The sequence below is a fragment of the Ranitomeya imitator genome, chromosome 3 (genome assembly GCF_032444005.1).
Source record: "Ranitomeya imitator isolate aRanImi1 chromosome 3, aRanImi1.pri, whole genome shotgun sequence".
Taxonomy (NCBI): Eukaryota; Metazoa; Chordata; class Amphibia; order Anura; family Dendrobatidae; genus Ranitomeya; species Ranitomeya imitator.
Genome location: NC_091284.1, coordinates 49,015,121 through 49,027,443, shown reverse-complemented (window position 1 = coordinate 49,027,443; position 12,323 = coordinate 49,015,121).

Genomic DNA, 12,323 nt, shown 5'->3' with positions numbered 1-12,323 from the left:
GGCCCCATTGTCTCTGGTATATAATATCTGGCCCCATTGTCTCCAGTGTAAAACATCTGGCCCCATTGTCTCCAGTGTAAAACATCTGGCCCCATTATTTTTATTATTTATTATTATTATTATTTATTTATATAGCACCATTAATTCCATGGTGCTGTACATGAGAAAGGGGTTACGTACAGGGTTATACATATCATTTACAGTAAACAGGTTTACAGTGACAGACTAGTACAGAGGGGAGAGGACCCTGTCCTTGCGGACTTACATTCTATGGGAAAAATGGGGGGCAAGAGACAGAAGATAGGGGTGAGGCGGCGGCTCTGGTGGTGGTGAGGCGGCGGCTCTGGCGGTGGTGAGGCGGCGGCTCTGGCGGTGGTGAGGCGGCGGCTCTGGGGGTGGTGAGGCGGCGGCTCGGTGTATTTTTGGTGTATGACATCTGGCCCCATTGCCTCCAGTGTATAAAATTTGGCCACTCGTGCCTGTGTATAACATCCATACCCCTGTCACAGGAGTATAACCTCCAACCCCTCCTCATAGCGTCTGCTTTTACTATCATGTGACAGAATGGCTGGTTGCCCCTGTTTTGAGGAAGCCACAAGGCGAAACGGCGCTGTCGGGGTCACTAGTGGGCACACATATCATTATGTAAGTTACCATCCTTTTACCATTGAATCGTTATTTGCGGTCTGCTCTGCAATGAATGTTGTACTGCAGACCGGGCACTGGTGTACTACCTTTTTTTGCTAGGCGTATTTTTTCTCAGCCATTTTACTATTGGTGGGAATATTGTTTTTGAGGATTAGTAGCCTCTTGCTTTAGGCTTTGAATTTATACTGTATATGCTCTTAGGAGCTGTGTGTATTGTTTGATCCATCCTCTCTATATATATTAGCCATTATTGTATGATTAGATATATGGTGCTTCCATAGACCATGTTTGGTCATTATGCACTTTTTTTCATACAACGGTAGTATACAGTGTTCTTTATACAGTCTTACTTGAATATATATTAACTTATTAGTTCTGCTGGCCATCAGTTTGTTTCTTTCATTGATTGTCCTTGTCTTGATTTTATACTTATGCTTCAATAAAATACATTTGTTTTAAATATATGCCTATGCCTCATTTTCACCTGCATATTGGTACACAAGAATGGCTGGAGGTGCAGGATTCACTGATACCAGCTCAGTCCTGTAGTAGGAGCTACCGACGTAACAAATCTGTCCTTGACATTTCTTCCTCCTAACTCTTCCCCATCACCTATGAGTGATATCATTGAGAAGTGGAAGGAACCGCAGCAGCTTAGCTGCACAGTTGAGACCACGTAACCTTACAGAGCGGGGGCCGAGTGCTGAGGAGCAGAGGGCAGAGAAGTCACCAACGCCCTGCGGACTCCATAACTGCAGATTGCAAATTTCTTCTGATATTAACATCATCACAAGCACTGCGCCCTCGCTGGGAGCTTCATGGCTGAGCAGCTCCATACATCACCAAGTCCGATGCTGTGCGTCGGATGGAGAGGGGTAAAGCCGCCACCAGTGGACTGTCACAGATCACACTTCTCTACCTGGCACCTGATGAAAGAGTTTAGGCTTGGGGAATGCCAGGAGAACGTTACCCACATGACTGCATTGTGCCAGCTGTAAATTTTCCTGATTTAGAGATAATGCTGCAGGCTTGTTTTTCAGGCATTGACCCACATTACTTTGTTCCACTGAAGATCTTTCAGTACAAAACATTTTGTACAATTGTGGCTTTTAGCGTCGTGAGAACAGTTTGGGGAAGACCCCTTTTTTTTCTATAACTCTGCCCTGTGCACAAAGCGAAGTCCATAAAGACATGGTTGGGGGAGTTTGGTGGAAGAACGTGACCGGCCACACAGAGCCTTGACTTCAAACCCTACCGAAACACCTTTAGGATGATCTAGAGTGGAAATAGATCAAATTCATCACACCATGTGTTTTTTTTTTATCTTGCTCATAATGTCAATATTCTACCGTTTTTTTAACAGTTTAAAGGGTGGGGAAAAGTAAAGTTTTCTAAACTGTATGAGTGACCTTGAGTTTGGAATTGGATGCAGATCAGATAAAGATTGTTTCTTTATCTTTTTTTGATTTACATCTATGAACCCCCATTTGTTTTTATTCAGCAAATACACACTATAGATGGCTAAATAGGCTTTACTTTGATTCCTGATATACGCTATCTGCAAAAAAGCTAGTTTTGAGTTAAGTTTAATTTAAATGTTTTTTTTTTTTGTAAATCAAAGTAAAGATACAATAAGAGATGCAAACAAAAGGGTTTTTTTTTTCAATACATGAGACCCATTACCTTCTGCTCGGCCTCCTCTACATAATCATCGACACAATTAAACTAATAGCGTTTTATAATGTAATTCTACCGCTGTATTGTTCATGAAAATTAATTGACTTATTTCTTACAATTACCAGGTGAAGTCATCAGTGTCGGCACAGGCAATTATTCCCATCAGCTTTCCATGCTCGCTGTAAATTTCATATTTTACAATGAATACAAAGAAAAATAATAATTTTTATTATTGCTAATTTAAGTAATTACGGCTACGGTTTTAGAATTAAAGAAGCGCTCACATGAAAATTTGTATCCTCTTAATATATTGCAATAATTATATTATAGAGCACTGTGTACTTACAATTGTTCATTTTTCCTTTCTGCCCAGTTAATTATTCTTTTTTCCCATTGGGTCTATGATATCACGTGATTAAACACTGACAAGCTGAATCCTTCTAAGCTTTATATAGAAACAGGAGGTGAATTTTCCCTGTATGAGTGATGAATCACTCAAAAAGTCAGTGGAAGATGGAAGAGAGCGCAGCTGGGTCAGGAGTTCAGGAGGGAAATGATAAATGTAGGGACAAAATAATTCCCATTTCTACATAGAGCAGAGAAAAGAGAAGAATTAGCTAGGTAGAAAGGCAAATTGAGCAATTGTAAGTACACAGTGTTACATAATACGATGATTGCAATATATTAAGAGGATAAAAACTATGATAGGAGTGAATTTTTTATTTCACAATTTTTTGTGTATGCTGACCATCCATGGGGATGGGAGACAATCATGAGTTCTGGTTGACCAGCCAGTTGGATAATAGAAGTCGTTGGTAATGAGCATGGGGTAAAAATACTGCAGTGAAGTTCATAAGACACTAAAACAATTGTAACTTTCAGACATGAACCATGGAGCGGTGGAGTCAGGATGCCGGGAGCATCATGGAAATTTTCTGCCACATCCACAAATATTCTATTTTTCTTCCTTTTTATAGACATTATGGTCCAGGTAAGTTCAGAATAAAATCTCTGTCATAATGGACAGCCATGTGGATAATATAGGGCAACTAAAGAAAAGGATTCTCTTTGAGACCGGGGTCAAATGAATGTATGTTATTTCACGTGAGAGAATCAGATTGAAAACACACAAAACAAGACAAAGAATAGGCACAAAGGCAATGATGAATCAAAGCTGGCATTCCTTTTTGTGGAGGCTGTAGCTCTGATAACTTAATTATCCCACAAAAAAGGGAAATGTAACAAGTAACATAGTAACATAGTTATTAAGGTTGAAAGAAGACTTTAAGTCCATCTAGTTCAACCCATAGCCTAACCTAACATGCCCTAATATGTTGATCCAGAGGAAGGCAAAAAAAACCCATGTGGCAAAGAGTAAGCTCCATATTGGGGAAAAAAATTCCTTCCCGACTCCACATACGGCAATCAGACTAGTTCCCTGGATCAACGCCCTATCAAGGAATCTAGTATATATACCCTGTAACATTATACTTTTCCAGAAATGTATCCAATCCCCTCTTAAATTTAAGTAATGAATCACTCATTACAACATCATACGGCAGAGAGTTCCATAGTCTCACTGCTCTTACAGTAAAGAATCCACGTCTGTTATTATGCTTAAACCTTCTTTCCTCCAGACGTAGAGGATGCCCCCTTGACCCTGTCTCAGGTCTATGATTAAAAAGATCATCAGAAAGGTCTTTGTACTGTCCCCTCATATATTTATACATTAACATAAGATCACCCCTTAGTCTTCGTTTTTCTAAACTAAATAGCCCCAAGTGTAATAACCTATCTTGGTATTGCAGACCCCCCAGTCCTCTAATAACCTTGGTCGCTCTTCTCTGCACCCGCTCCAGTTCAGCTATGTCTTTCTTATACACCGGAGAGCAGAACTGTGCACAGTATTCTAAGTGTGGGATAAATACACAAATGGTTTAATATTTTGTCATTTTTGCCTAAAGTATTTGAGACTGACTCAAACTTGAGAGTAAATAGTGTCTAATGTAAATCAGAGGGGACACTTTTTAACACATAGGAAACTCATAACTGCATCCGCCTACCCTCCACAGAACAATCAAAAACAAAATTTAAGCATGGCGGGATTGGGCATTGGGAAGCCCAGCCAACAATTTCTTGAAAAGTTACACCTGTTAGTTTCTTAACTTATGCCTGCATCTTAGTTCAGTCCCAAACTGAAGAAACATTTCTGGCGATGTGCAAAGAGGTGCATGACAGTGATAAGATTCGCCTAAATCAGTAAAGTGTTTGTCCAGGACTTTTACATTGATGGTCTGTCTTTCAGATAGGTCCTTAATATCTGGTTGCAGAACTCCACCGATCAACTGTTCACGGTACCTGTTCAAATGAATATGGGGTGAATATACAATACCCAACCGCAACTGATTGACTGAGCAGCGGTGTGACTGAGGACTACCCAACATCGCCATCTTCAGGAACAGTTGATTGGTGGGGGTTCTCTGAGTTCTTGGAGTCTCACCTCCACTAATCAGATATTGATGACCTGTCCTAAAGATAGGACATCATCTTAAAGGTCCGTACCACCCTTTTTAACTGACATGCGTCTATGAATGAAGTAGGCGCTTGTTACCCATGAATGCTACTTCACTTGAGCTGGTATGTACAACACCAGTATTACTGATTTACTAACTTGTGCCCTTAGTTCCTTCTCTTCTTTGTCACAAGTGCATTCATTGGAGGTGAGAAATCTATTTTTTTAAGTGAAAAATTTTGCCAAAATTTCACTCTGCAGGAAAAATAACCATTTTGTGCCAGGCACAGACTACAGCTGATTCCTCTAGGTCCCAAGTTATTGCTTCATCATTGGAAAACCTTTTTAATAAAAAAGGATTGACTAAAGAGGACTTTTCCATTATTGTTCTAGCTTATTGCTGATATAATTGTTTCTGATTCTTCCATAATAATAATAATAATAATTTTATTTATATAGCGCCAACATATTCCGCAGCACTTTACAAATTATAGAGGGGACTTGTACAGACAATAGACATTACAGCATAACAGAAATATAGTTCAAAACAGATACCAGGAGAAGTGAGGGCCCTGCTCGCAAGCTTACAAACTATGAGGAAAAGGGGAGACACGAGAGGTGGATGGTAACAATTGCTTTAGTTATTCGGACCAGCTATAGTGTAAGGCTCAGGTGTTCATGTAAAGCTGCATGAACCAGTTACCTGCCTAAGTATGTAGCAGTACAGACACAGAGGGCTAATACTGCATAAAGTGTATGAGAACATGATGCGAGGAACCTTTTTTTTTTTTTTTTTTTATTATAAATAGGCCACACAGGGATCGTTAGGTTAATGCATTGAGGCGGTAGGCCAGTCTGAACAAATGAGTTTTTAGGGCACGCTTAAAACTGTGGGGATTGGGGATTAATCGTATTAACCTAGGTAGTGCATTCCAAAGAATCGGCGCAGCACGTGTAAAGTCTTGGAGACGGGAGTGGGAGGTTCTGATTATTGAGGATGCTAACCTGAGGTCATTAGCGGAGCGGAGGGCACGGGTAGGGTGGTAGACTGATACCAGGGAGGAGATGTAGGGTGGTGCTGAGCCATGGAGTGCTTTGTGGATGAGGGTAGTAGTTTTGACAAGTTGTTATCTTTATCTTTTACATTTTCTTCTAATCTATCTGATGACTGCCCCAATGTTTCCCACCACTTGACTTTTGTGGCTACAGAAACAGTCGCGGACAAGAGATACATACTTTGTAAAGTATTACTCACACAGGCAAAAAAAAAAAGAAATTCCGATTGCTAGGAGACTAATTTAGCGATCAGATAATGTTTCACCTTCATTCCATACTCCATATAAAACGAAGTAAGCCAACAATGCGATGCAATTAGGATGCCAGGACTTGATTGACAAAAATCTGAGGCCAAAGTGTGAAAGACCCCGGAGCTGTGTAGAATTAGTCGGATTTCTGTGTTGACAGTAAAAGCTTGAATAAATCCGAAGAGACGGCAAATAATCTCTTATTATTATAAGCCTCCACATAAAATGAGAAGAATTTGAAGACTGATGTCATCTCTTTAATGGGGTGTTCATAGGAACCATGTATTCGGGACATCACAGGAACATTGTATTCCCCTAGTGAATTATTTTATGATTATTTCTTCATCCTCCAAAAATCTCCTTATGTATCAAAATTCTTCTAATCTCTGATATAATATTATCGAGATGAAGCTACTCCGGCACTGAATTATTCATGGGTTCTAAAACTCACCACCACAATCTGCAGATCATTTGTGACAATTACTATGACAATGGACACTTTTATCCAGTAATTTTAGTAATTACTAGTAATTACTATCAGAACTAATATTATTTTTTGTTCCAAGTAACAATTCATCACTTTTATCATTATCAGAAAACTCAAACTAGGTCATTATTGCCATAATGTAAGGATTTCACCCATGCCTCATGGTAGGCCACCATGAGGGAGTTATATGGTCTTTTTCCTTCTTTCTTTCTTTCTTTCTTTCTTTCTTTCTTTCTTTCTTTCTTTCTTTCTTTCTTTCTTTCTTTCTTTCTTTCTATCTTTCTTTCTTTCTTTCTTTCTTTCTAGAGAACAAACTAGGTGATAAGGAATTAGCAAAGTTGACTCACTTACATTGATCACAATACTTGGATAACAATGCTGTTAACAGCTGTACTGGAGAAGAGAGCATTGCTCCCAGCTCTACCAATCACACCGGCAAGATACAGAGTGCTTCCTGCCTCCGGTTGCAAGAGACCATGTGTTAGGGCTAGCTGAATGCACCAAGTAAATAGAAATGTTTTTATTGAGATTGGTGCGTTCGCAGCCCGGGGTCCACCGTGCTGGAGTACCTGCTGTTAGCAAACGGCAATACTATATGGCGGTATAGACTAACTCAGTTAATTCACTGAGTAGCCATGAAAGAGAAGCACTGTGCCCTGTTAGACTCCACAGAGGCACAGGCTAACTGCCCAAACAGAGAGCAGTCAGTGGTCATGCATGTCCACAAAACTCCTCGCCGGAGGAGCCAGCATTCTAGGGGCTTATTTCAGCCGGGTCCCTGAATACATTCAAACACAAACTCCTCGCCGGAGGTGCCAGCATTCTAGGGGCTTATTTCAGCCGGGTCCCTGAACACACTCTCACGTGACCACACTGGCGCAAAGCACATAACAAAAGACAATACTAGCGCATGGCCGTGCGGCCATGTGAGCCTTAAATAGTTGCAGCACGTTTAGGACCTTCAAAGAAGGACCAATGAAGTTGCTGCAGTACCTGAGCATGTGACCCCAGATCTCCACTGAGAGATCTTGCCCTGGGCATGCACAGAGTGCAAAGCAGTACTTAGTCCTAGCACCTACAAGGACCTTCCAAGAACGACCAATGTCCTTAGCTGCAGTATCTGATCATGTGACCCTCGATCCCCACTGGGAGATCTTACTCTGGGCGTGCTCAGAACGCGAAAAGCAGGACTTAGTCCCAGAAGCATCTGCTCGCCGCTGCCCAGCACTGACTTCAATGGCAGAAGCAGGAAATGCAGCAGTAACTCTTAGCACAGAGTCAGATTGAGCGAGACGCTGGGATCGACGTCTCTGCTGAGCAGACTCCACTGCAGCAGGGAGACTGCAGCGGAGATGGCCCGAGATTCCCGCTGTGCAGAGGCAGGAACTCGACCCCTAACATTACCCCCCCTCCTAGGGCCCCCCTCCTTGGGCTTTGCTGCATTCGAAGGCAGCAATCAGCTGCGGAGCCCGAATGTGCTCAGCAGGCTCCCAGAATATATCCTCAGGACCGTAACCCCTCCAGTCCACCAAATAAATTTTTTTGCCACGAACCACCTTGCACCCCAAAATAGCGTTCACCTCGTAATCGTCTGTAGATGAACCCGATGTACCGGCAGATGACTCAGAAAACAGGGACACCGGGGCTTAAGGAGGGACACATGAAAGGTGTCGGTGATACCTAGGCGTGGAGGAAGGGCCAGACGGTAGACCACAGGATTAAAGGGACTCTGTCACCTGAATTTGGAAGGAACAATCTTTAGCCATAGGGGTGGGGTTTTCGGGTGTTTGATTCACCCTTTCCTTACCCGCTGGCTGCATGCTGGCTGCAATATTGGATTGAAGTTCATTCTCTGTCCTCCATAGTACACGGCTGAGCAAGGCAACACCCTAGTTTTATTCCTAAAGTACTACCATAAAAAAATAGGAAATTAATCACTGTAGATAGGTATATGAATATGTAACTACTAGTGTTGAGCGATACCGTCCGATACTTGAAAGTATCGGTATCAGATAGTATCGGCCGATACCCGAAAAGTATCAGATATCGCCGATACCGATACCCGATACCAATACAAGTCAATGGGACACCAAGTATCGGAAGGTATCCTGATGGTTCTCAGGGTCTGAAGGAGAGGAAACTCTCCTTCAGGCCCTGGGATCCATATTAATGTGTAAAATAAAGAATTAAAATAAAAAATATTGATATAATTACCTCTCCGGAGGCCCCTGGACATCACCGCTGGTAACCGGCAGCCTTCTTTGCTTAAAATGAGCGCGTTTAGGACCGGAGAATGACGTCGCGGCTTCTGATTGGTCGCGTGCCGCTCATGTGACCACCACGCGACCAATCAGAAACCGTGACGTCATGGAAGTCCCTAAACGCGCTCATTTTAAACAAAGAAGGCTGCCGGTTACCAGCGGTGATGTCCAGGGGCCTCCGGAGAGGTGAGCATATCAATATTTTTTATTTTAATTCTTTATTTTACACATTAATATGGATCCGATACCGATTCCCGATACCACAAAAGTATCGGAACTCGGTATCGGAATTCCGATACCGCAAGTATCGGCCGATACCCGATACTTGCGGTATCGGAATGCTCAACACTAGTAACTACCGAATTTCAGGGTAAGAATTTAGTTAACTGTCCTCTAAATTAGAAGAGTCCAAATCTCCAGTGAAGGTTTACGCAGTGAACAGCACCTGGATATAAGAACCAAAGGTCATTCTGGGATCGGTTCATATATTACTATTTACGTCACTGTGATACATGGTCGTAATCAAACCCTTACAAAATATGCTTTTTATTTATTGAAATGTTTATTGGAGGACAGAATTGTATCTTTAGAAGTGGAAGGATAATCTGAGTGGATGACCTTTCAAAGAGAGACTGTTTTTATCTTGTCTTTCTCACATCTATCTGGCAAAAATTAAGAGACCACTGCAAAATGTTCAGTTTGTCTGATTTTTCTCTTTATAGGTACATTTTTGAGTAAAATGTAAATTGTGCTTTTATTCTATAAACTTCTGAAAACATGTCTCTGAATTTCCAAGCAATAAATTTAGTTTTTTTTTTTTCTGAAAAGGGGAAATGGTCAAAATCACAAAAAAATGCATTGTTTGCAGACCTCAAATAATGCAAAGAAAGCAAGTTCATAATCATTTAGAAACAAAAATACTAATATTTTAACTCAGGAAGAGTTCAGAAATCAATATTTTGTGGAATAACCATGATATTTAATCACAGCTTTCATGCGTCTTGGCATGCTTTCCACCAGTCTTTCACACTGCTCCTGGTGCAAAAGTTTAAGCAGTTCTTTGTTTGATGGCTTGTGACTATCCATCATCCTCCTGATTACATTCCAGAGGTTTTCTATGGGGTTCAGGTCTGGAGATTGGGCTGTCCATGACAGGGTTTTGATGTGGTGGCTGCTTAATTTTTGCCAGAGCTGTATGTATAGTAAAACTTCTTAGAACTTTTTATTTTTCTTCTTCTTGGCACATTCCAAAGCATCATTTTATAATACAGGGTGGGCCATTTATATGGATACACCTAAATAAAATGGGAATAGTTGGTGATATCAACTTCCTGGTTGTAGCACATTAGTATATGGGAGGTTGAAAACTTTTCAAGATCAATGGTGACCTTGGCGGCCATTTTGAAGTCAGCCATTTTGGATCCAAATTTATTTTATTCTGTCATCATTTATTTTCAAGTTTATAACCACTATAGATTAAGTTCAAAGTGCTGCCCGTTGGGTTGGATTGTCAATGCAACCCTCTCCTGACACACTGATAGCAACACCGCAGAAGAAATGCTAACACAGGCTTCCAGTATCCCACTGTTACAGAGCTGCACATCTCGTATCGTAAGGCAATTGCCTATGCTGCGAAAAAATAAAGTTGGATCCAAAATGACCAACTTCAAAATGACCATCATGGTCACCACCCATCTTGAAAAGTTTTCCCCCTCCCATATACTAATGTGCTACAAGCAGGAAGTTGATATCACCAACCATTCCCATTTTATTTAGGTGTATCCATATAAATGGCCCACCCTGTACAATATTTAACCAAATCAATCAGAGTTTGGTCCTTCTAAAAGAAAAAAAACATACCGTATATCCACAGACAACTGTTATGGGGTACTCATCTCTTGTTAATATGGAGGAATATTCACACTGATATTATTTTTTGCTGAGTTTTGGAGTGCAAACACATTTTTTTTTTGGGGGGATTTGAAGATTTTCTGCTCAAAAAACTCAGCAAAAAGACTATGAACACACAGTTCACACAAGTTATTCTGAAGTGACTTTTAGAGCATCGTTTGTGTCATTTTTTTGCAATGTCTTTGCCAAAAAACAATTTTTTAAAAATTGTACTTTATAAACTAATGAGTGGTTTCCAAGAAAAAGACACCTAAAGAGCGTTCAGATCAATGTTTTACCTGTAAAAATCACTTTGAACACATCCTTGAAGAATTTGTAAATGCAGCAAAAAAAAAAAAACACTGTAAGAGTATGCGCACGCAACGTCTTTTTCAAAAGTGTCGCAAGAAATGAACATAGCGCACAGTAATTTCAAAACAACAGCAAAGAGGCTTCGGAAAAAGACCGTCAGCGTTTTTCTGAAGTGAAATGCTTCACCTTAAAATACGTGATGGCTCCACCACTAGAAACCGTACAATGTAGAAAAACCGATGTCCTTTTTCCTGAAGTGGTTTCACCGGCCATTTTGCCTTTGTTTTTGGGGAGTTCCTCTGCCTGCATCTTTTTATTACATCTTCTATTAAGCAGGTGGCCTCTGACCAGATGAACCCCCAAAAATGAACATGTTACTTTTTTAACTGCTCCACATTTTCTGAACCCTGAATGGGTGATAAAAGTAACCAAAGACTGAACATATAAACAGCAAGTCATTTGTACATAGAAATACATTGGTTCATTCTTTTAAATGCTTTCTTTAGGTTTTCAGACAGTTTCTTTCTTTTTTTATCACTCTATAACTTGTTTAAACAGCTGGACTGTCAGACACTATATCTACACTTTATTCAGTGATTTATGGCTTTACCTCAATATTGCTATGACTGTGATCTGTGACGTTCTCTTACTATCCAGATTGATCTTAAAATGTCTGCTGCATTTTCTGCATCAACTTTTATATAAACTGTAATAGTCCCTCCGGATAGGCTGTGCTGTACCATGATGTCTTAGTTGCATGCCTTTATGGGGAAGCCGGCCAACCATTCCTGAGTTCAGGTGATCCTGTTTTTTGCCTGATGCACTCTTCTGCAATAAATAGCATTTAAGCCAATTTACACAAAGTGAATTTCATATTGATTGAATATCTTGACTTAAAGGGAATCTGTCGCCACATTTTTCGTCTATAAGCTAAGGCCACTGCCATCAGGGGATTATCTATAGCATTCTGTAATGCTGTAGATAAGCCCCCGATGTAACCTGAAAGATAAGAAAAACAAGTTAGATTATACTCACCCAGGGGCGGTCCTGGCATGGTCCAGTCCAATGGGCGTCGCGGTCTGGGTCCAGCGCCTCCCATACGTCTTTGCTTCCTGTCGCGGCCCTCCTGTTGAGGGCAATGTAAAGTACTGCAGTGCGCAGGCGCCGGGCCTCTCTGACCTTTCCAGATGCCTGCCCACTGCAGTACTTTGCTCTGCCCTCAATAGGGCAGA